This window comes from Triturus cristatus, chromosome 7 (genome assembly GCF_964204655.1).
Source record: "Triturus cristatus chromosome 7, aTriCri1.1, whole genome shotgun sequence".
Classification (NCBI taxonomy): Eukaryota; Metazoa; Chordata; class Amphibia; order Caudata; family Salamandridae; genus Triturus; species Triturus cristatus.
In genome coordinates, this window is record NC_140590.1 from 1,740,205,767 (window position 1) to 1,740,230,494 (window position 24,728).

The 24,728-nt window shown below is 46.1% G+C and overlaps 1 protein-coding gene across 1 annotated transcript in view; it reads right to left on the bottom strand.

The window, feature by feature from the left end:
• LOC146812967 (killer cell lectin-like receptor subfamily G member 2) overlaps positions 1-24,728 on the bottom strand; it is a 122,157-nt gene that overhangs the window by 93,490 nt on the left and 3,939 nt on the right. The window lies entirely within an intron of this gene.

Here is a 24,728-nt window from a genome sequence, read left to right on the forward strand (position 1 = left end):
AGCAATGACTGTAAGTACAAAGCGTGTGTTTACGCACCGCGTACAATGTTTTTAAAATACATAATGCGAGACCTATTGAATTGCAAATACTTGTCTAACGTGATAGTTACTGGAAGGTATGTCAAAATGATTAGCAATGGGCTAGGAATTCGAAAACAGGGCATTTTTGGCAATATTGGTTATAAGAACATAAGTAAAGAAAATACTAACGTTTAATTGTCAAAACTTGGAAGCTCATAGTCGGTTTTGCCATCAGGGTGAAGAAACTTTTTAATTTCTGCACAAGTTCTGTGCTGTGAAAATTATCCTGCGTTCTGTGATTAATGGCGACCTTTGTTTTTTATCCTTGGGAGACAGGATGTTTTTATTTTAACACATTTTCACTTATGTTTCAGAATGAGTGCATTGCTACATGATTTAGAGACATTATGATTCTGCTGCTATTCTTATAAGTATTGTTTATGAAGACATGAAGGGTTATTTGTAAAAATAAAAACAAAAAAGCAGAACAGGCGTTAGTAAAAATGCAAGTGAAACCGCAAAATGCCTATTAGACGGTGAATAATGCATTGCAGGTAACGCATCATTGGCAAACTGAATGCGATCTGAAAGTTTGTTTTTGTTGTAATACATACCTAAATACTGCCGACTATTTATTTCGTTGTCGATAAGACGTCCCTTTGTGTTGCGACCAGAGGGCACTTTATGTCACTTCGTTCTGGTAACTGCAGCACTTATTTGCGAACATAAAATAATGCAACTAACGCTCCCTATGACAGTGATTTGAAACACTGCAGCTTAGGGCAGGGAAAGCGCCGTCCTTATGAAGGACAGGGGCGGCTGGTGACATTTGAAAATGGCGGGGCGTAAAAGTGCTGGAGGAGTGCCCCGTAACATAAAGTCGCGTCAAAACGCACTCTGAAACTAGGCCCAAAACACACCTTCCCCTCCATGGATTTTCTTCAAAACACTTGCTATCAAAATTAGACCTTCCCAACTCTGATCCCAGCTAAGCAAATCCACTAGGAATCACCTGCAACACCCTACAATCGAACCCCAAAAACATGCAAAACTCACGTTTAACCTGGGCTCCTACGGCAGCTCTTTCTCTTCCTCGACTTTGCCAAAAAACACCCTTCCCATCGATCGATTCCTCCCAAACTTCCTGCACACCCATCAATTCCACCTCCCTGCCACTCGCAGCAGCCCCGTTCCTGTCGATCCACTGGAACCCCCTAACAAACACTTCTCCACGCACCCCAACACCGCCCATTGGATAACATTGCAATCAGGGCCTTCACAAAAAATGCTCTTTTTTTGCACTTCCACTACTTCGATCATCTTCAAATTCACTGGGACACTAGTTCCAGCCATTCCCAAGAATTTCAGCAAGAATTACACAAATCCATCCACTGGAAGGGGTACGACTTTTCACCCAAACACAAGCCCCCCGCAAACCGACAAAAAAAACCCAACTCAGCCAAATCTGGATGGAATTTTGCAAAACCACCCTAAAACCTTCCCAACACCATTATGCACGAACCTGAATCGGGCCCTGAGCCCTAGACTCCGGGAACCCTAGCAAATTTCAACCCTAAACACCACCCCAACCCTACCACCTAACCCTAAACACCACCCCAACCCTACCACCAGCAGCGGGAGAAATGAATAAAATTAAAACAAACGTACCTGACCGCCTCTTCTCCTGGTCCGCGTTGGCGCCTCTGCCCCCTTCAAACCGGGACACCACGTCAGCACTGGAGTGGCAACCCCTCAGCCAATCCTGGCGCTGCTGCAGCGCCAGGATTGGCTGAGGGCACAGCTTACGCTACGCCCGCCGCCTGCCCATTAGGAGACCGAAGGGCTCCTAATGGGCATGCGCAAGGCAGTAAAAAAACAAGTACGCATGACTGGGCACGGGCTAAAAATTACTCTCCATGCCCACTCATGCGCACTTGTGCTGCCTTTCCCTGGCTTGTCTGACAATGCATGTCAGTCAACATGACGCCGGACCGCCCACGGTCCGACGTCATGCTGACTGACATGCATTGTCAGTTCTCCCCACCCTCGGCGTCTCTGAACTTAAGTAAACCAAGTTCAGAGACACCGAGGAGGGAGCTGCGGGAGCGGGCGGGTGCGGGGGCGGGGGCAGGGGGCAACACCCCAACGCCCCAATGGACGCACCGCGCCTGATGATGGAGACTACTCTGCCCACTTTAAAAGGGCAGATAGAATTCGGATTCCTCCGATGGAGCTTTGTGAAACTCATGTCCACAATCTGTGAAATTGAAAATGTAGCCCGGTTGCTTTTGTTGATTTGCACCAGCGGTGCATGTTCCGAGCTGCACCGCCATTTAGTGATTAGGGAGGGGTAGGAGTCCCTCCTGGTAGAGGTGATTCGGGATCAGGGGGACATGGGAGGAAGGAGAGTGGAAAGAAGCAGGAGGCACGAGGAATGGGTAAGAGCAGTAAGGGGGGGAGAGAGGGAGGGAAAGGGATCACTCGAGGAGGCAGCGAGCCAAGGCTAGGTGACAAATACCACGCGAAAAAAAGGCACAATCAAAGAACAAATGGCACAATCATGGGAGAAAGACAAAGTCAGAATAATCGCAAATAACAAGTGGTACAAACACGAGGAAGAAGAAACAGGCAAAGGCACTATAATGGCACAATCATGAAAAAACGAGAATGGCAACGGCACAATAAAGGCAAAATCACAGGAAAGAGAGGCAAAAAAAGTGGTACAATCATGGGAAAAAGAGACAGACAAAAGGACAATAATGGCAAGCCAAACAAACAACGAACGATCATAGGCAAAAAGCAAACACTTGAAGGCACAATTATTGAAAATCAAGTGGTCCGGACGCGAGCGAGCGCCCGCCGCGCGAAAGTGAAAGCAAATTTGTGACGCGGCGGACCGTGGCGCGCGCGCTTGGCGGGAGCGGGGGAGCGCATTCCAGGCGAGGGAGTGGACCCTTTGAAGTATGATGCCGAGGGCGCCAGTGGGCTGAAGCGCTTCCCCAAACGGATTGCATGGCGGCACGATGCACGCGATTGTGCGCGTGCTCGCCATGCAATCCACTTTTGGGAGCATTTTGAAATGCCCCTCTTACTAGATTCTCGCATTGCGATTGCGTAAACGCAATAGCTAGGCGAGACCTAAAAATTATGCGGAGCTGCAAGTGTTATACCACTACTCATAATCCCCGAATATGTGTAATGTACTACAAAAAGTAAAAAGAGCAGACTTAAAACAACAAAAGAGTCTCTCCAGATCCTGAGTCCCACTAGTCCAGTAGCCACTGGGCTAGCTGTAGGAGGGTTGTGGCTGGCAAGGGTGCCAGTCCACCCGGATACCCTCAGATGACACAACCATGGATAGAGCCCTGTACCTTGGAATCCACAGTCACAGTCTAGAGTTCGAACAGCAGGGCACCCACGGGAATGGTGTTACTTTCTACAAGTGCAGGACAAGCAAGGACAAAGCTTCAGACTATGCAAGTCCTACAGTAGGGAACAAGGTTTCAAATGGTAGGTTCTTCGACAGGGCATTCACCCCACAGCAACAGAAGCAGCATCAAGCTCTTAAAGAACAGGAGGGGGGTCAGGGATTAAGCAGTCTCACCTTCAATGACAGTGTGGTGTTCCCCTTTCCCCCTTGATGTTGATGTGCAGCAAGTTTCCATATTTTGTGCAGCTTTCTACAATCTTCTTGTGGTTTAAAGTGCTAACCATCCCCACAAGCCGCAGAGAAAGCTCCTTCATTTCCAGGATGCTGCTTGATGAGCTGAAATCCATCTTCTTCCATCAAAGTAGCAAATTCCCCTCATGAGCTATCGGTCACCTTCTCAAGTCCACACTCTGTTCCTGGGCCTGAGTAAAAGTATCCAACTCAACTGGATTCCACTTTTTTCCTTTTTTGCTGGAGTTATATAGCCCAAACTTGACCCCAAGGTATCAAAGCGCTTTACATGGGCACCAGTTGCGTTCCACAAGGACACATTCATTTTTGTTTGGCACAGGGAGATTAAGTGAGTTGACCAGAATCACAGGATGTTGAGCGTCCCTGCCGAGACTCAAACCCAGTTATCCAGCTTCAAGGATGACTGCTCTAGCCGTAAGGCCACATCCTCTTTGATCGCTGCTTCCTCGACAACCCTTGGTTAGAAAAGAAGACCAGCCTTGAACAAACAGGCCAATGAGGCCCGACTTTTATTATTCGCTTTCTGACAGACTGATTCAAGCAAGGGTGCTACCACCACATTTAGTCTACCACAACCTGGGTACTGAGGGCAGTAGCAAATCTCTGTTAAAAGAGGGTGCAGTATGCATGACACCTCCACCTCAAAGCCAAGCTCTTGTGTCTTCATCCTTATAAATAGGGAGACCCTCAGTGGACACAAGCCTGTGGCAGTACAGACTCCGTGGTGGGCACGGGCAGAAGGAAGATTCTCGAGTCGACCAGCCCTCAGGCTCTGCACGTGAAGGATGAACCAGTGAGTGGCATCGGCAGAGAGAGATCACAGGAGCCGGTTCTTAGCACAAGGTTCTTAAGTGTCCAGCATGGTACTGAGCTCTCAGACCGGTGGTGGCTTCACCCTGCGGTGGCGGGCATGGGAACAGTCTCACCGTACTGAGAGCTGCTGAGACGTGCTTTACACCGTCAAACAGAGCACTTCTACAGTGTTGAACCTCTCTGGTTACAAGTGTACCAGCCCTGGCGAGACATGATACATGTGAGTGGGAAGGCAGCCCCTTCACCCAGCATGTGTCGCACCTTTGAAAAAGTCACAAAATGGATAGCTTGTCAGCTCATTAAGCAGCCCTCAGTTCCGATCCCAGCTCCCACGTGTCTCATTTTGTGACCCTGGGTGAATCACGCCACTGTTCTCTGGGCAGTGCATGAATACAAAATGAATTGTGCAAGAAATGAAATTACGTTTATTTTTCCACCTGGCCTAGTTTCCCTGTGTAAATCTTGGCACAAGCTACTGTCAGGAGTGTCGTCTTCCAAGCTTGCCTCCCCCCAATACGTCAAAGCATTGTGCATGTCCCAGACAGCGTGAAACAGGAGCAGTGGAATAAAACACACTCTCTTTAGACCGTACCTTACTCTCCCCCTCTCGAAATTAGCCATAGTGCTAATAAATAACATACTTCCCTTGTGCTGGCATTCCAGAGGTGTGGAGGACTTTACTTCCACATGTTGGTCACAGTGTGAGTCATTTGACGGATAGCACTGCCAATAAATGTTTTAGCAGTTTCATTTGAGCTATATTGTAGTGAAAAATATGCTCACGTTCATACGTACTATGTGCGTTTTACATGACAAACTAAGTTCTCACCTTCTTTTATACAGATTACAATGCTTTCCAATGTTTCACCTCAGTATGCTTGAACCCAATAAAAGCCATTTCCAGGTTATTTGCATGTTTTTTAATTCTGTCCTGAATGAGAGAACTCCCAGTGTTAGCAGCTATTAGAAATAGAGGCTGGTGAAGTATCTATGATAGAACTAGTTAACAGCGTCTAAAAAAAAAATGTGTTAATTGTGGGTCACATATTTGATTAATAGTAAATCTGGATATGGCCTAATAGTGCCTCAGGGAACTGGTTCATATATACTACTTCTTAATAGTGATTTTCAAGGAACTGGTTAATAGTGTCCTAGGGAACTAGCTAATAGTGCTCCATGGAGTTAATTAATAAGGCCTCAAGGAACTAGTTAATGGATTTTAATAGAACTGGTTAGAAGTGTCTCAAGAAACTCGCTAATATTGTCTGAGAAAGCTTCTTAATAGTGTCTCAAAGAATATGTAAATGATCTCCTGCAGAACTAGTTATTAGAGTATTATGCAATTAATTAATAGTGTCCCAGGGAATATTTTAATACGGTTTCATGGTCACACTTGCAAAGTAACACTTATACCCAACTTTTTCACCCTACCACTTTCAATTGTCACCAGCTGCCACTGGTTGAACCATGGATATGAGGTTCAAAGATCACTTAATACCCTTCCCAAAAGATCACTGGGTGGGCGGACCCCATACAAAGTACTTTTGACATCAAGATGTATGTTACAGACCATGACGGTCCAGGCATTGCAGCGGCCGCTGCAGGTTTTGAAGTAGATAACCATTGTACTATCCCACATGACCTAGTTCTGTGATGCTCAGTCAGGCACACACTTGCCTACACCTCTTTCTTTGAGCTCTGAAGACCAAGCACAGTTTACCGGCTGGCTTCCAAAAGTTGGAAATCCAGTTTGTGAGAAGGTAGCGAAGGTAGCGATTCAAATGGAATTCAGCCTGACGTATTGTGCTCCTGTTCCGGGCCATCAACTCCTGCCTTTGTCACCCCGAATAGGACGGGTAAGCTCAGATGTGAGTCCCGTGCTCTCCATGCCACTGGAATCAAGCTATCCTGGCTGAAGAGGGGTGAAACCCTGAAACCAGTCCTAGGATGCTTGGTTCCAGTCCAGGGAGGACCCGGCTTGGCAGTTCGGGCTGGACTGTTCTCATGAGGCACAGGGTCAAGACTGATTTGCATATGGCTGGGTTCAAACTGGAATGGCATGGTGAGCAAAAAAACGATGGATTTAGGCCCAGATCTCTGTACTGGGGTGAATGTATGACACTGTTCTGCATTCTGTCCATCAACTGTTTTTTTGTTTGTTTTTCTTGTTTGCATTTGTCACCCAGAGTGGGACGGGTATGCTCAGACGTGAGTCCCATGCACCTCCATGCCACTGGAATCAAGCTATCCTGGCTGAAGAGGTGTGAAACCCCGAAACCGGTCCTAGGATGCTTGGTTCCAGTCCAGGGAGGACCTGGCTTGACAGTTCGGGCTGGACTGTTCCCATGAGGCACAGGGTCAAGACTGATTTGCATATGGCTGGGTTCAAACTGGAATGGCGAGCAAAAAAATGATGGATTTAGGCCCAGATCTCTGTACTGGGGTGAATGTATGACATTGTTCTGCATTCTGTCCATCAACTGTTTTTTTTGGACCTGTTCCGGTCCTTAGCATACAAGGTACACAAACTGTCATCTTGTCACCGCTTGCAGGCTCTACAGACAAACCCTGTATCTCCATCGAGCAGGTCAAACTACATGTGGCCCATTCTCCATAGCATGCCACGGAGTGGTCATACAATTCTGCGAGAACTTCCTTTTGCAGCCTGTGAGCTCCACCGATGCGGATTCACCCTGGCTGAGGGTGTGGCGTGGGCTTGAGTTCTCTGACAACCTGACAGAAATTACAGTTGTTTGTACTACTGCGTCTTCAACAGCGGATGGTATTTATATGGATCTACCATTGGCAAATCCTTCCCAATCGGTTTTTCTGAGTCACAGTCCTCAGTTTTCCAGCTGAGTATCTCTGGGTACTATATGCACCAAGATGATTTTACTACAGACAGTTCTTCTGTTTTGTGTCCGCCCCCAGCTTGGATTTGTGTCTTTATTTCATGGTTGAAACACACTTATCTAGTCCCACCTTGGATACATGTGTAGATCATACTTTCCTTGTTTTTTTAATTCAGGTGGTTTGGATTTGTGACAGTTTTTTTCCTGTTGATCAATGGCCATTACCTCCTGGAACATTCTGCCATGGAATTGGTCAAAGGGGTGCTGGCCCCCCATTCGTCATCGCATAAACTAAAGAGAGACTTGTCCCTGGTCAACATTTCGTCCGTTCCAGTAACTGATGGGATTGTTTGGGATAAAGTTCCTTTTTCGATATATTCGGCCCTACGTAGACCCTACAGATACCATATGTGCTCAAAGTTTCAGTGGGTTTTGTAATGTTGTCTGGGTTACATTCAGATGATTGGGATGTTGATACTGTAAATTCTATGCTTTCAGACTTACAGTATTATACTGTTTTTGAATCAGAGGACTTGTATGTTAATTCTGCCAACTATGCTGATATGTTTTGCTATCATCACTATGGACATAATTTTTTTTCTGTACAGAACCAGTAGTCAGCATTAATATTTTAATTATACACAATGGTAACATTGTCCTACTTCCCCACCATGGGGGTCCAAAAAGCATTGAGACAAGTTTACATATTTTACAGGACATGACACTTCGGACCCCGGTCAAATTATTTTAAATTGGTGCCTACTCCACCCAAAAAATATATGCTGGCACAAATCAAGCTAATATATTAAGCTCCGTCTGTCAACCAATTTGCTCTTAAGGGCTATGATTATTGGAAGGACACAATTCATTTAAAATTGATTTGTGAAATGAAATGTGGGCAGGTTCAGGAAACGGGATCTTTGTTTCGAGCCTATTTAATTCCCACCCAAATGATTTTCTTGAATGAAACAATCCAGCAGACTACATGTCTGGGTTTGGCAAAAAGGAAATGAATACCCCAACAATTCCCTCCATTGCCATCTTTGATAATTGGCAAAGTCTGACAAATTACACTGAAGAACAATTAAATAGCATGGTGCAGAATGGTACATTTAATTCCTGGTTTTCAGGTCCTGGTGGGTGGTTGTTGTGGCTAGTAGACACTGATGGTTGTCAAGTTAGTTTTCTTAATTCCACTCCTGGGTTCAAATCAAACAGACCAGATTCCCTCAATCATCCCATTCTGGTATTATTACTACCTATTCGGTGGGAATTTGTTTTTAACAATGGTTGGAACATTCAACAATGTCTGCAGTGAAACAACATCTTTCTCTCCTTTCAGAAGACATAAATTGATCAGATTTTCTTTTAGGTCCCAAATCCTCACGTTCTAAAAGATGTATTTAAACTACTTATAATGAGATTTGGAAATTATCCCAGATGGTCGCTGCTGCATGTTTAAGACAATTTGACCAACATAATTTGGATAAAGCGCGTGCTGTAGTTGATAAAAGTATAAATACTTTGTCTTCTCGTATTTACAAGTTGAACAACATTGTGTCATCTGTTAAAAGTGGTATGGCAACATGGTATCATGGGCAAAGTCAGCTTATATAGATTATGTACTTAAACTGGACACTTCAAACACTTACAAATGGGTGCATACTACGGCACTACTGAAATTGCAGTAATTTGTTCCCGCCATTTAATTAAACACACTACTCACTCCAGGTGGCCATGAAAGACGCACACAATACTACATTTAGAGAAATTAAAGCGACTACCATTCACTATAGCTGAAACTCATTCAGCTGTGTGGTTATTACACAGTGTTATTTTTCTGTCCATCACGACATTTCACTTCACAACCTGCATGAAACATTTTCCTGTAGGTAGATATAAACCCCTTGAAAGCAACTTCATTCATGAATTAAGGTCACTTTCCTTTACATATCATTGAGAACGTGTCAATAGAGAAGTTTTTATTACAGGAGAAGAATGCAACTCTACTGTTGGTCATTTACTCGTCTGTAAACATGTTAAAATTCACTGCACATGTAATGCTTCAATGTCCACTTTAACCTGTTATTTAAAAGGAATTCTCCCCTTTATTACAGTACTCTCTAACAGGAGTTATTTAATGCTTAGTGATCAAGATTGTTGTAGAATGCGAGCTGGAGTTCTGTATATTTTATCCGTTTCCCAGTTAGTCACTTGTTGCAACAATGTCTTGGTTCCCCCTGCGCATAGGATCGTTGATAGCTCGTTGTGGCCTTCTATTACAACTTTGAAGGAAGACTTCAACAAGCTAAGCAATTTAAAGCATTATTGTTTCAACAAGAAATAGCTCTCACATCTGCTTGCAAGACCTTTGCATTGAAGGTGGCTAGAACTTCTAGTGAAATAGTCATTGTTGAATACTAACCTTCCTCTGCACTTCGGAGTATTAGTGCACCAAATTTTTAAAGCCTCTAGTATGGCAGGCCTCGCCCACTTTTTTAAGATAGTCCGGTCTGGAGTCTTTAGATCGTTCCTTTTAGAAATGGGAATCTCTATTTAGCAATGGTTTGCACTGCTTCTAGTCAGGGTAAGGTAGTTTCGCCCTTGGACAGCCCTTCCTCTCTCCATTGATAGATTGGCATGAGCAGACAGGCTTATCACAGAGGCAGTGGTATAGCATTTTGTGCACACATACAGTAACAGTGAAAACACTACCAACGGACACCACATCAGTTTAGAAAAAATAGGAAATCTTTATTTAAATTAAAAAAAAAGTCTAAAACTACAAAATCCCACCATTCATGTCAAGATATCATCAAAAACAGGTTATTTACAAAAATAAAACTTGTAGCAACAAATAGCTCCACCTGGGGCTATTACGACAGATAAAAATCCCAAAGTATGGTGCAACTGTGGCGTTCGCTGGCAGGGCACGGAGTCGCACAGACCCCCAAGAACTATACCTTGGGAAACGATGACTACAACGATGGTGCACTGTGTCGGGGAGGTGACGCATCATTGGCGCTGGGCGGCACCACTTCCTTACAACCACAGGGGAGGTGAGGCGTTGGTTCCTAATGATTACAGGGGAGGTGAGGCGTCGGTTCCTTACTGCAATGCAGGGGAGGTGAGGTGTCAGTTCCTTCCGGTTGTCGGGGAGGTGAGGCATCGGTTCCTTACTGTTGCTGGGCAGGTGATGTGTCGGTTCCTTACTGTTGCCAGGGAGGTGACATCGCGATGGTGGCGAGGCATCAGTTCCTTATGATGGTGCGAGGCCAATAGATTCAGGAGGTCACCAACCTCAGGTATTGGCTCAGTGATGATGAAGCACCGGCTTCAGTGTGGTCAGGGCTGCGGCGCGTGTCTGTGCGTCGTGAACGTCAAGAGCTGTGCCCTCGGCTCATGTGCAGGCCACGGCCATGTTGATGGGGTCAGAGTCGATAGAGTGCAGCGTCGGAGCTGCGGTGCAAGTCAGTGCACTTCACAAGCAGTCCCCATGACTTTGTTGCCGGTTGCACCGCCGCTTGCCGGCGTTGGTGTTGCTTTTTCCCTCTGTGGCAGCTGAAACAGCAGTTTCAGGTGCAGGAGGACAGAGGAAGTGAAGTCTTTGTGTCCCCAAGACTTCAGAACAGGAGGCCAGCTCTACACCAAGCCCTTGGAGATCTTCTTCAAGCAGGATACACAGCACAATTTCGTCTTTGTCCTCTCCTTGGCAAGAGTAGCCACTGCAGGCCAACCCAGCAAAGCATCCACACAGCAATGGGGCAGTGCTCCTCCGTACAGCTTCTACAGCTCTTCTCCTTTGCAGAGGTTCCTCTTGAGTCCAGCAGTCTTCAAAAGTTCTGGGGTCAGGGCCCCAATATTTATGCCACATTTTCCTTTGTGGCAAAGATTCTCTCAGCTCAGTCCAAACCAGTTGTCCTCTCTGGTCCAGCTTCTCAGCAGGAGGTGGAGACAGAACTGTGCACAGGAGACAGGGCCTATTCAGGTGCAAGGAACACTCCTCCCACTACTCTAAATGCAACCCAGGTCTATTCAGCCCAGCTCTGAGTCACTCAGGAAAGGCAGGACATACCTCAAGGGTCCCCCAGCCCCCAGTGGCTGTCTGCAGTGAATGCACATCTCCAGCCAATGTCACTCCGAAACCAGACAGTCAATACACACTCAGCAGAGGCACATAGTATGGCTAAGCAAGAAAATGCCTACTTTCTAAAGGTGGCATTTTCAAACCTACAATTTAAAAACCATTTTTACTAAAAGATGTGTTATTAAATTTTAAGTTCAGGGTGCCTAAACTCAGTTTCCTTATCTTGTCCCAGTGAAATGTTCAACTTGTAAGAGGTTACAAATAAAGTCCAATGTTACCCTATGAGACAGATAGCCATTCAATAGTGAAAACCAAAATTGGCAGTATTTCATTATCAGTACAGGTCACTCACACACATGGATATGTCCTACTTATCACATACACTGCACTCTGCCCAAGGGGGTACCCTGGGCCTACCTGAGGGGTGCCTTACATGTAAGAAAAGGGAAGGTTTGGGCCTGGCAAATGGGTGTACTTGCTAGGTTGACATGGCAGTTCAAAACTGCACGTGCAGACACTACAGTGGTAGGTCTGATACACATTAACAGGGCTACGTATGTGGGTGGCACAACCAGAACTGCAGAAGCCCACTAGTAACAATTGATTTACAGGCTCTGGCACACTCAGTACAATTTACTAGGGACTTAGCAGAAAATCAAATATGCCAATCATACATAAACAATCATAATTACAATTTACATAGAGAGCATATGCACTTTAGAACTGATAAGCAGTGCTAAAGTGCCCAATGTCCTAAAGACAAAAAAAACAGGTCAGGAAAAATAGGAGGAAGAAGCAAAAGGTTTGGGGATAACCCTGCCAAAATGGGCCATTTCCAACAGTTCCGAACTATCTTTGGAATAATAATGGCTTTTATACATTGCATTTTTTCCAGTGCATTCAGAGGATTCCCGTTGTTGTTATTCCTCGTTTGTGGTATTCTCATCCTGTTCCTCCTTCTACGCAATGGATGTTACTTTTGCAGACCCTCTGGAACTGGAACCACTAACACGTCCGTGAGCGTATGTTATACAATGCCGATGCAGGCTACCCAGTAATTGTCACAGCATAGGCTGAGACCGAGTATCATTTTTGTTCTTTGGAGCTCATGACTTGACCTGTTGACAAATCGTCATGTGCAGAGTCGAACTCCTTCATGGAGTCCTTAACCTTTGATGGCAAGTGACACAACGGATTCCACCATGATTTGATTATTTTTTCAAATTGACAAATTTCTTTACTAATTTTCAATATATCTTTTTAGGTCAAGCCTAGCACAGCGCGCATGTGCTGTGTGCTGCATTAGGAATTGGCCTCTTGGAATCACTCTGGACTTCGAGCAAACTCGTGCTCGAAGTAGTGACATTTCATTGGCCTTTGCGTGTGGCTTTCGCACGCAATTGGCCAAAAGCGGCTTTTTGTCCACACTTTTCTTAGAATGTTGATGCCTACAGCTTAGACCTTGCAGTTACGAGCAGAGGCGCGCAGTGTGCCATCTGTTCAGTGTCACATTTCAAAGGTTGTTTTTGGTCTGCTTCACGCAGCCGCGCATGCTTGTGAAAGCCTGCTCCCCTACCCCTTTCTTCACCTCCCCCGGCTCCTTTGTGCTTCTTCCAAGAGCGGCTGAGACAGAGGAAGATGCGCCTGATTCCAATACGGTTTTACACTTCGCTCATTAGCATGTGTTAATAATGTTAAAACTTTCGAGATCAATAAAATATTTACGCATATGATCATAATTCTAAAAAGGTTCTGCCTACAGCAAGCACTGCTAACGATTGTTAATGTTACAAGGGACATTACAACATTGATTAAAGCAATGGGGAAGGGGCCAGAAACAGGGGGCAGGGGGTCGAGGCAGGGAGACCTCGGCCTATTCCCCGCTTTGTGCGGCTGTCACAGTTACTTCATCGCTGGCCTCCCTTCACTTTCCGCCAAAAATGTAAAGGGCTTGAAAAGAAACGAAATACTGCTTCTGCAGCTGGACGTCACCTGTGCTTGTCCGTGCGACGGCATTCAAGGGGGGTGCAGCGAGGGGCACTGGAATTATGCTGTTCTTTGGGCGCAAAGTTTTCCGCATAATTATGGATTTACTGTAATTGCTACATACTCTATCATCTGCTGCATAATTTGCTGATTTAAACAACAACAAAAAATCTGGCTCAAACGGATTAAGAGTTATTAAAACATGGCCCTTGGCAAAGGTTGACTGGCCTTACAGTTGCTTTTTGCTGCATGTCAGTGTTAAACTGGTACTAATGAAGTGAAACCTTGCATAGCTGGTGTTAACATGTGTAGACATGACAAAATTAAAGTAATATCCTAATCTGCGGCATTACATCTTTTATGTTGCCTTTTCTTGCGGCACAATTTTTGCCTGGTCCTAGTCGCATAATTCCAGTGGCCCTGGGTGTAGCTCCTGTAAGCACAGAAGGGCACCCATGGGACTGGACATAGGACATTGACGGCAGCGCCCGGCACCGCTGCCTCATCAGCCATGATACCACATCCACAGAATCCCGCCTGACATTTTGGTGTTATCTGTTCGGAACCGCTCCGAGTCACAAGGAAAGCACTATATATTACAGAGAAGAGGGCTGACCTGTCTTCGCAGTTTTGTAAACAAACAAACGATGTGTAAGGTCCATCCTAACAAATGGAACTAATTGTCGCCCTTGACTTGTGGCTCAAAAAAAAAATCAAACATAACGAGCACGTTGGTATCTACCGCTCACTACCTACTCGCTGAGGCCATAGTAACCCACAGAGCACATGCACCATTTGTATGTGCACATCACTCAATTATATAGCTCAACATGCAAAGCAGGCGCTTCAAAGCGCTGTAGTTAAGCTATCACATAGTGTCCCGGGTAGGTAGAGGAGCTATGTAAGCTCATACGTGTGTACACCCAGGTGACCTGCCTCTCTTCATAGGCATGCCGTGCACAACATCCCAAGGCAAGGCACCCGGCTGGTACGGACCCCGGCAGCCACTCGTTGTCGTGAACAAGAAATAAAGCCACCCCTCCTTCAGCCAGCCACAAACCTTTCCTTCTTTAGCACAAACTTTTCATCTCTCTTCGAACATGCCCAAAATACGAATCATTTGTGTAGCGCTTGCGCCTCCTAAAGACCACAAAACGCTGACATTTGGCTCAAGCGGCGGAGATACCTGCAGTCAAACTGCGGTATTGGCCTGTTATGTTGTGTGAAATTGGCCATGATAGGACCACAGGGCAGAGGAGGAGGCATCAGAGAGGGCGGTCAGTAGGGTCTGGAGTTCAGTGAATATACCTAATGAGAGCAATCAACATTCGAAAAGTGGCCACTTAACTCTTTCAGGGTGTTGTCCCTCGGCGAGATTTATTGAGAGCGAGGAGTTTGAGAAGAGGGATTGAAGACCCGCCCCTCATTTCCATTGGCTGGTGTCACCATTTATGCTTAACGGTGGCTTGCCATTGGAAATGAGGGGTTTTTGTCGACGCCCTTTTGCCTCCGATCCAGACTGGGTCGCCCGCTTTGCTGCTGTCGCAAAGCACTTTCTTATCTTTATGGGGCCATGTGTTTCTAATTAGAAAACACATGGCCCCATAAAGACAAGAGATCGATGCTTCTACTGGCACCACGTCACCCGAGGCGGCCGTCCCTGTAGCGCCTCTTCCTGTATCTATCAGTCAAGCAGGAAGTTGGACACAGAGAGAGGAGAGGGCCGCACTGATTACCTCAAGAAGGGAGCGTAATCAATAATCACCCCCTTAGCTCTTGTGAGCTCCTGAACATTGCCTCAATGGGCTGACTCCGTGGTCAGTGCTGCCACACTATGCCCTCAAAGCGTGAAGGGAACCCTTGCCAACAAAAGCCTGGCTCCAATATCGCAGCTCTCTCAATGAGCCGGTACGGGCCGTTCTGACCTCCTTTTAATAAATGCTGGCACAGTCCCAGGCAGCAAGACACACCCCGCCTGTAGTACTCCTGTCGACCACAGTCCCAGGTGCAGGCCCTGGTCACAGATTCGCAGTTCTCTCTTCGCGGCCGCTTCCTGGTCTCAAGTGTGGACTTGCTGCGATATTGGAGCTAACCCACGACGCCTTTAGAACACCTCGGAGTCCGCTCACCTTGAGCTTCTTGCTGCCCTCCCTCTGTTTCTTCTTTTTGCCCCGGCCCTCAGGAGCAGTTCTAGTGCTGTGATCTCTAACCCCCACCCCACCCCCTCAGTCACACAGTGGGGAGGAAAGTCCTTCGATTCTGGCCTGCAGTACAACTCGAAGACCGTGGTAAGTGCTTTCTTCCCTCGGGATTCAGCTTGCCTGCTCCCGCTTTGGGTGCCGGTCCAGGGTCGTGTTCTGGCGGTGGTGGTTTTGGAAGGAGTACTTGTAAAGTGTTCTCTGTTGTTGGGGATCAGTGTGCCCTGCTTTCTATATATCTCCGATTAAGGGGTCCAGCTTAGCCAGTTCGTGCAAGGCAGTGCTTTGGGGTCTCTAGTACGTAATATTTATTTTGGCGACATCCACTTTGTAATACCACGTTCAGTTTGGTACCGTTCCCTGCCTACTGCCTATGTTGGGGGGCCCTCTAGCTTGAAGATTAGTTCCAGAGTGAGACTCCACGTGTTGCAATGTGAAATGTATTTGTTATTTTGACCTTCAAGTGAAATACAAAACGTAATACCTCCTATTTAGCATTGAGTTACTGGCAGTACGCATCTCTTCATTTGAGGGCAGGGGCCATCTTCTTAGATCTCCCTTGAGAGAGAGTCATTGTATCTTCTTTGTTTATCTGTAGCCTACCTCCTCTAAGGGTACGTAGCAGTAAGTGATAGCAGGCAAAATCACTGCTACCTCTCTTTTTCTTTATGCAGACTTGTATAGCGCGAACTCCACCGGAAGGTATTGGTGCGCTTAACACGAGCACCAGTTACATTATACAAGGATACATTTATTTATGTAGGCACAGGGAGATTAAGTGATTTGGCCAGAATCACAGGATGTGGAGTGGACCCTGAGGCTCGAACCTTGCTTTCCCAGCTCCAGAGTCGGCAGCGCTGGCCGGGAGGCCACATCCTCTCATAGAGTTGAGACAAAAATACATTAAACACTCTACACCAAATGTGCCACAGGCGCGGGCCTGAGAGGTAGTAGCACAGTTGAGTGAGTAGGACATTTTCCATGGTTAGAAACTCTAGGGGACTGGATGAGTGATTAGCCATGTCTGCTCAAGCTGTTGGTGAGATGTTTACACATGGATGCACTGAGCTTGCCCGACATACATCGGATGTGGGTGATGATGTTAACACTTGTTATAGCACTACAAAAGCGGAAACTGCTGCACCTATACAATCTGTCGTTTTTATATAAAGCACTCAAAATTATGATGTAGTTATGCAATCTTGAAGTATGCGGCAAGGTGGCCACCTCGCTGCAGGTTATCAAAAATGCAGTTTGTGGGCTTGTCAGCTACAAAGCAGAGCGGTTTGTTGAGATTTGCCCATCAAAGCAAACCAGAGACCACGCCCGTAATGCATTCTTTTGTTTTACGAAAACCCAGTTCTCGAAAACTCTCCATAATAAAAAGAGCGACATGGCCGCTTTAAGAGGGGAGGCTGGTGTATGTTACGGGGTTATGTCTTTATCTCCCCCCACCCTTAAGGATTACATCTGCCTGTAGTCTGTTTGTTAAACGATTATTGTCACACTTCAGCTTCACTGGGTGGTCTGTCATGGGCACCGTATTGCTGTTTGCAAGAAATTGGCCACCCCGTCCCTTTATGGCACAATAATATGAGCGGTACCGTCTCCACCCACAGGCACTCTGGTCACAGGACTTAAGCTGAAGGTTGCACAATACGAGCACACTCTGTGGGAACCCTGCCGCCCCCCATTACACACAAACACACAAAAACACTCCATTGGCAAAATCGGCAATGCATTTGCAGCGGCAAGGTACTAAGGAATGGGCAAACACAGTGCTATACACCCCAAGCCTCTTTTGGCTTATAACACGTGTGTGTTTAAGCCCATGGCATCGTTTTAACAAGCATAATAGGTCTCACCTTTCATTAAGTTAAAGCCATTTGCTTTAGTATACAATACCATTAGCAAAGCAAATGGTTTTAACTTAATCAAAGGCGAGACCTATTGCATTTTCAATGCTTGTTCTCTTTGTCAGCGGTTTCCTGTTTTTATCTTCCTCCTTCTTTCCCTCTTTAGTGTTTTTTTCTCTTTTGCTCTGAATCAAAGTCTGTTGAGCAAAATAATATGTGGTGGTCTCCAAAAATGAGTGTCAGTGACTCAAATTAAGCACTGCTAACACATTATTATCTGCAGTTAGTTAAGGAAATTCATTTATTGTTCGAATCACAGTAGTGCGAATCTGCACAGATTTTCTAATGGCAGGCTTGATTGACAGCCATCATGGAGGATCAATAGAGGATGAAAATTCAGCATTTTTCTTTTTGGAATAAATACAGAAAGGAAAACAAATTGCCTGAGGGGTGTGTGTGTGTATGTATGTATGTATATATATATATATATATATATATAAATATAATTAAACCAAATTTGGCAAAAAGGTAGCCCTTGGTTCAGAAAGAGACCTTTTTTTAAATGGTGTAAATCCGTTCAGTAGTTCCTGAGAAATTCAAAAAATAGAGGTCAAAAAATCAATACCCCAGAGGAAACTTCAGACACAATTACAGCTGAAACTGCTGAACGGAATGACACCAAATTTGGCAAAAAGGTAGTGCTTGGTTCATAAAGCGACCTTTTTTTAAATGGTGTAAATCAGTTCAATCGTTTGAGATATTAAAGGAAAAAAATCTTTATATATCTGGGCAGGACCTAACTACACAAGCACGAGCTTGGCTCGAATTGGCTGCCCACACTTCAAACCAGGAAGTGTTGGCAGCCATCTTGGTGCAATGCTTTTTAGGTCTCGCCTAGCGATGCAGCGCATGCGCTGCACACTAAACTAACACAACTGCACTGCCCTAAACCCTAAAACACTACCCCAGCACGAGCCCCTACACTGCACGAACACCACTGCACTGCCCTAAACCCTGAAACACTACCCCAGCACAACACCCTACACTGTCCGAACACTACTGCACTGCCCTAAACCCTGAAACACTAGCCCCAGCACGACCCTGTACACTGCCTGAACACCACTGCACTGCCCTAAAACCTGAAACACTACCCCCAGCATGATCCCCTACACTGCCCGGACACCACTGCACTGCCTTTAACCCTGAAACACCACCCCCAGCACGACCCCCTACACTGCCCGAACACCACGGCACTGCCCTAAACCCTGAAACACTACCCCCAGCAAGACCCCCTACACTGCCCGAACACCACTGGCCTAAACCCTGAAACCCCACCCCCAGCAAGACCCACTACACTGCCCGAACACTGCTGCACTGCCCTAACGCCTGAAACACCAGTCCCAGCACGACCCCCTACACTGCCCGAACACCACTGCACTGCCCTACACCCTGAAACACCAGCCCCAGCACAACCTCCTACCCTGCCCGAACACCACTGCACTGTCCTAAACCCTGAAACACAAGCCCCAGCACGACCCCCTACACTGCTCAAACACCAATGCACTGCCCTAAACCCTGAAACACCATCCTCAGCACGACCCCCTACACTACCCGAACACCACTGCACTGCCCTAAACCCTAAAACACCACCCCAGCACGACCCCTACACTACCCAAACACCACTGCACTGCCTTAAACCCTAAAACACTGCCCCCAGCACAACCCCTACACTACCCAAACACTACTGCACTACCCTAAACCCTAACTCTATCCCCAGCATGACCCCCTACACTACCCAAACACCACTGCACTACCCTAACCCCTAAATCTACCCCCAGCACGACCTCTACACTACCCAAACACCACTGCACTACCCTAAACCCTAAAACACTACACCCAGCATGACCCCCTACATTACACCAACACCACTGCACTACCCTAAACCCTAAAACACTACCCCAGCATGACCCCCTACATTACCCAAACACCCCTGCACTACCGTAAACCCTAAAACACTACCCAGCACAACCCCCTACACTACCCATACACCACTGCACTACCCTAAACCCTAAAACACTACCCCCAGCACGACCCCCTACACTACACAAACACCACTGCACTGCCCTAAACCCCAAAAAACTACCCCCAGCACGACCCCCTACACTACACAAACACCACTGCATAACCCTAAACCCTAAATCTACCCCAAGCGCAACCCCCTACACTACACAAACATCACTGCACTACCCTAAGCCACTACCCTCAGCACGACCCCCTACACTACTCAAACACCACTGCCCTACCCTAAACCCTAGAAAAGTAACCACCACCCCATGCCCAATCCCCCTTACCTCTCACTCCTCATGGTTCTTCTCTCCTCATGGTTCCTGCTTCATGTCATCTCTGAGGGGCAGTGCACGTCGTTGTGAGGAAACAGAACAGTCTCTGTTTCCTTACAACGACGTGGATCGTCTACATTTTTTTAGAACTCATGGTCATTTACCATACATACCTTTACTACAAAATTGTTGTAAAGGCATGAGTGGTAAATGACCAAGCGTTCTAAAAAAATGCGTAGTAATGACTTTGCGATGTACAACGCATGCGTGGTAATGCATGCGTTGTAATGGTATCGCGAAGTAAAAAATTAGTTGTAGCGTCGGTTTACCGATCGAAGCTGGCCCCTGTTCTTCAGTGAGTCGTTTTTTTTATAAATTAGGAGGAAGGAATGTGTTTTTTTTACCGAAAAGTGCATTCCTGGCTGTTGTATTGTGAAAGTGTCCGCATGGCCTGGTTTCACTTCCGGTGAGAAAGTGGAAGAGTCTGTTTGGATCTAATGGGGTTCTGCTGTTGGACGGGGCAGGCGCGACACGTCATCAGGAAACACAGCTAATGGAAAGCGTTGTCCCCGAAGTGTGGAGCAGTGCCATGAGAGGTCAACGAGTGTGTGTCCCACCGCAGTATGACCGTACTCCGTGACCCATGTGCCGTCTCCAGTGTACGGAAGGCAGAAGCGACATCCATCGCAGGTCCTCTTGAAAACCGTTGTAGCACTAATTCTACATTTTGGAACTAGGGCATTTTAACCTTGTTGTTCCTGCCAGATACAAAGAGAAGATCCTGTGTTATTCAGTGCCCTCGTTACCTTTTCTGTGGGTAGTGGTGCTTGTCACTTCGCTGCCCCGCCGGTGCACACGACTGGGCTCCCCACCTCATGTGCCATCTACAGGGCCTCTGCCCTCGTGTCACTGGTTTTGGTTTCTTAAGTGGTAACATAAACAGTTGCTCCCAAAGGCCTAGCCTGAACACTTAGGCGAATATCCCCTGCGCCAGCATTCCGCTGAAATGCTTTCCTAACTTTCCCACGTCGATGACGATATCATAATAGCACGGGTCCGCTCGTGACACCGTATGATGTCATAGGAGCCATAAGAGGACCTCATTGGCGTGCTGACGTCAGTTCCACCCATTTTTTCCGTGCCACCGAGGTAAACAGGTGGACCCAGTCTTTACAGAATTTGTCTCAAGGAATGTGATAAGGTAACTAAAAGAGGAAAACTTGCCCCGCAAGTAATAATATTGATTCTATTTACAGATAACAGAGTAAATTGTATAATTAATGGAATAGTAATGATGTTCCTAAATATAAAGCTATAACGGCATCAAGTAATATGTGGTATAATGATTCTTGCAGCCTCTCTAGAAACGGAATTACCAATAGGTTAATGGAAGAAAGTTGAATTTTCATATGTTAACAGAACTAACTGAAAATATTGTCAAATAGGCTCACAATGCAAACGCTTCAGTTAGGTATAAGGAGATAAAATGTGGTTAAAATTGATATTATTGTATGTATGTGTAGTTATACAAATCTGTTTATTTTAATTTATATATGGATTATTATGAATCTAAAATGTACCAATTCTGTTTGTGTGACAGCCCTGAAGAAGCGCAGCGTGCGCAAAACACGTGTTGGCATTTCTTTTTATTTCTGACTACAAAAGAAAAAAGAATAAACTTCTAAAAAGAAATGAAATCAGAAGACTCATTGCACTATTAATGTTTACTGTGTGAGATTGTTGACATCTCTGTGTTGATTGTGTTGGATATAATAATAATACTGGTGGGGACCAGTATCTGAGATACTTTGGCGCCGGGCAAGGAACCTGTAACCCGATATATATATATATATATATATATAAACTAAATTTTTGCTATTTTATCCTCGGGTTACATCATGTAAAATAACAGCCACCTTAAAAAAATGAAAAGAATAATACATTTAAGCCAATCAGTAGGAAAAGCACTTTTGTACATTGTGACTGAAGAGATTTAATGTGAAACCATATAGAAACAGAACCGAGTCCTACTTGGTGCACTCGGAAATAGTGACTTCTGTATTATAGTGCTACAAACCTGCCACTAAAAGCACTATGAATACTCACATTGTTTAAAATTAGATTACACATAAATAAGAAAGGCTGCCACAAACCGTGCAGACGTTTAGTGTTCATTTAAAAACAAGTGTTACCTTCCATTTCAGGGTTTTTGCAGCAGTTTCAATATATTTTTTAAACTTCTCTTTGCTCAATCTAAAGGGTGTCATTTCTGATTTTTTTCGTGTTCTATGCACTTCATAGCTAGGTTTTGCTGGCAAGAAAGTGCACACATTTGCAGTTGAATGTCACTCATAAGCGCACTGTAACCATGGAAAAGTCACACATAACTAATCTAAAAACGTGGCAGCTATGTTGCACACTGTAGCTATATATAGGGCCGCTTACTTTTAAAGAGGAAGCAAAGGCATGGAGAGCAAAAGTCTAGGTCCACAGGATCAACATCAGAACTTCCATATCCAGTGCTTAATTTGAGATGGTGCTTGTAGGTTGTGACCAGCAGCACTCATTTTTAGGTCGCGGCTAGCGAAGGCTGCGCTTGCACAGTCTCGCTTGCGAGATTTAATGACTTTGAGAAGTGGGGCTTCAACCCGCCCCTCTTCTCTCCTCTTCTCTTCTCCATTGGCTGGCCTCTTAAATGCTGGTCAGCCATTGGAGAAGAGCTTTGTCTCTCCAAACAAGCCCCGTCTCTTTCGGATTCGTGGGCGTGTTTTTTTGATTCTTTCTCTTTTTTTAACACGCCCATAAGACAGCGAGTCTACGGCATGTCTTGCTCACGCTGCCTACACGCGCCAGTCGGCTCTCTGATTGGTTGGCAACTACCAAATAAGCACTGTGATTGGTGGACCTTGGCAACCAATCAGAGAGCCTACTGGCGTGTGCAGGCAGCATGAGCAAGACATGCTGTAGACTCGCGTGGTGCCCACCCTCAGAGAGCCTGCTGGCGTGTGCAGGTAGCATGAGTAAGACACGCTGTAGACTCGCGTGGTGCTCACCCCGCTGGTTCGTGCCCCCTGCGTGAGGCTGACGCCAAGAACACCTGGGATTAGCTGAGTCGCTGTGATGCCCGCGGCAACCGGGAACCAAGGCAGAGTCCGCCTGTGTGGACGTGCAATGTACCGTCAGGCTGCTTACGTATATTATTATTTGCTACGTACATGTGCTAATGACTGTTTGTGAAAATTATTATTATTATTATTTTTGAGTTTGTTATCGGTGTCGTGTTATGAATACTGTTGCTTCGCTTCTCTGCCCTTCCAGTAATGCCAACGTCCCTTCCTTCCTTACACATGCCGCGCAGACGGCGTTTCTCGCCTCCCTCTCGCGGCCTGCGCTCCCCTCGGTTCCCCCAGCCTCTCTCACTCCAGTTTTGCGTTACTCGCTGTAGGAACAGGAGTGTCACCTCCGGGGCCGGAGAGCGGACCCTGTTTCCCGGTCACTGCCAAGGCCGCAGTTCGGAGCTGCGCACTTCGGCACAGACGACCCCTCCCTGAGGGGAAAACGGCGCAGAATAACAGGGAGCGCGCGCCGTCCGCGAGACAGCCAAAAGTCCGAGAAGGCGGGGAGCTCAAATGTGTGGAGCCGGGGAATACAGCCCCAAGAGCACCTGCTGCTCACAGCACTTCGAAGCTCCACTCGAGTCGTAGTAAGAGCTGTGGAAACAGATTGTTTGTCACCACCAACCTTGTTAATGATTATTAATAATATTATTATTATCTCCAGAAACCCATCTGTCCCGCTTGAAGTCATCTGTGGCTGCTTTAAATGTGCCGCGCGGACTCCGGACTGCTATTCTTGACCCCCGGATCCTGTGGCTGAAACCACGGACCCACAGGGCGCAGGCACGGGCAGGATGCAAGTGGTTCATCTGTCACTTCAGCTCCGAGAGGTGACGCAGAAAAGACAGCTGAAGAGTGGGCGCTTATAAGGCCGAGTGTACAGTTCTCAATTAGCAGTATAAACAAGTTATCCCCTGTCTCCTAGTCTAGAGAACAGTGTCACAAACAATCTTATTGACAACTATATTCATTATATACAAACCCCACACATTTACTAAAAGTGATCTAATTATCACAGCCTACAAATTATTAGTTCATGTTCATTTTATTACACTTGAACATATATTAAAAAAAAAATCACAAACAATATGTGACACAGGCCGGGTCAGAGTATGCCTGGACGGAACACTACAGATCCCAGATGGCATCCCGGACTCACGAGAGTCGTCCGTGACACAACTTAGAAGTAGTGTTCTGAACAAAGACACTAATGTTTAAGTTAAATCGGTGCCCGAATGAGTATGTGGGTTTTGGAATGATCTTGAAGTGTCAAACCACTATTGATTCAGAATTAAACCGCAGCACCCTACTGGGAGCATGTGGTACATGCTTGATAAAAGGGGGGATACTTTTACATTAAAGATAATTAGTTGACAGGGTTCAGCGCCCCTAGAGTCGGGTACCCGGACGGGAAGGCACATCCTCGCATCCCACCGGCCGGCCGGCCAATGGGGTAGCTGTACGCTGAGACATATGTTTCTGTTTTTTTGTTCTTCTGTGTAATGGGACTCATCGGTAAATGGGGTGAGGTCGACATTCCCTCTCCTTGGCTCTTTTAAGGGGTAGGTGGGGTAGTTATTGCCTAGAGGGAGGGGGGAGTTGGTTCATGTTGGGGGAAGGGTAGGCAGGGCACCTCGACACTTGTGTCATGGTACATTGATTGAAATGAAGCTAGAGGGTTTAACAGTGTCTGAGTTGTATGAGAAAATGAGGCCAAGGACTGGTACAAATGATGGAATGTTATGTCAGCCACCATGACTAAAACGATTACATTGAAC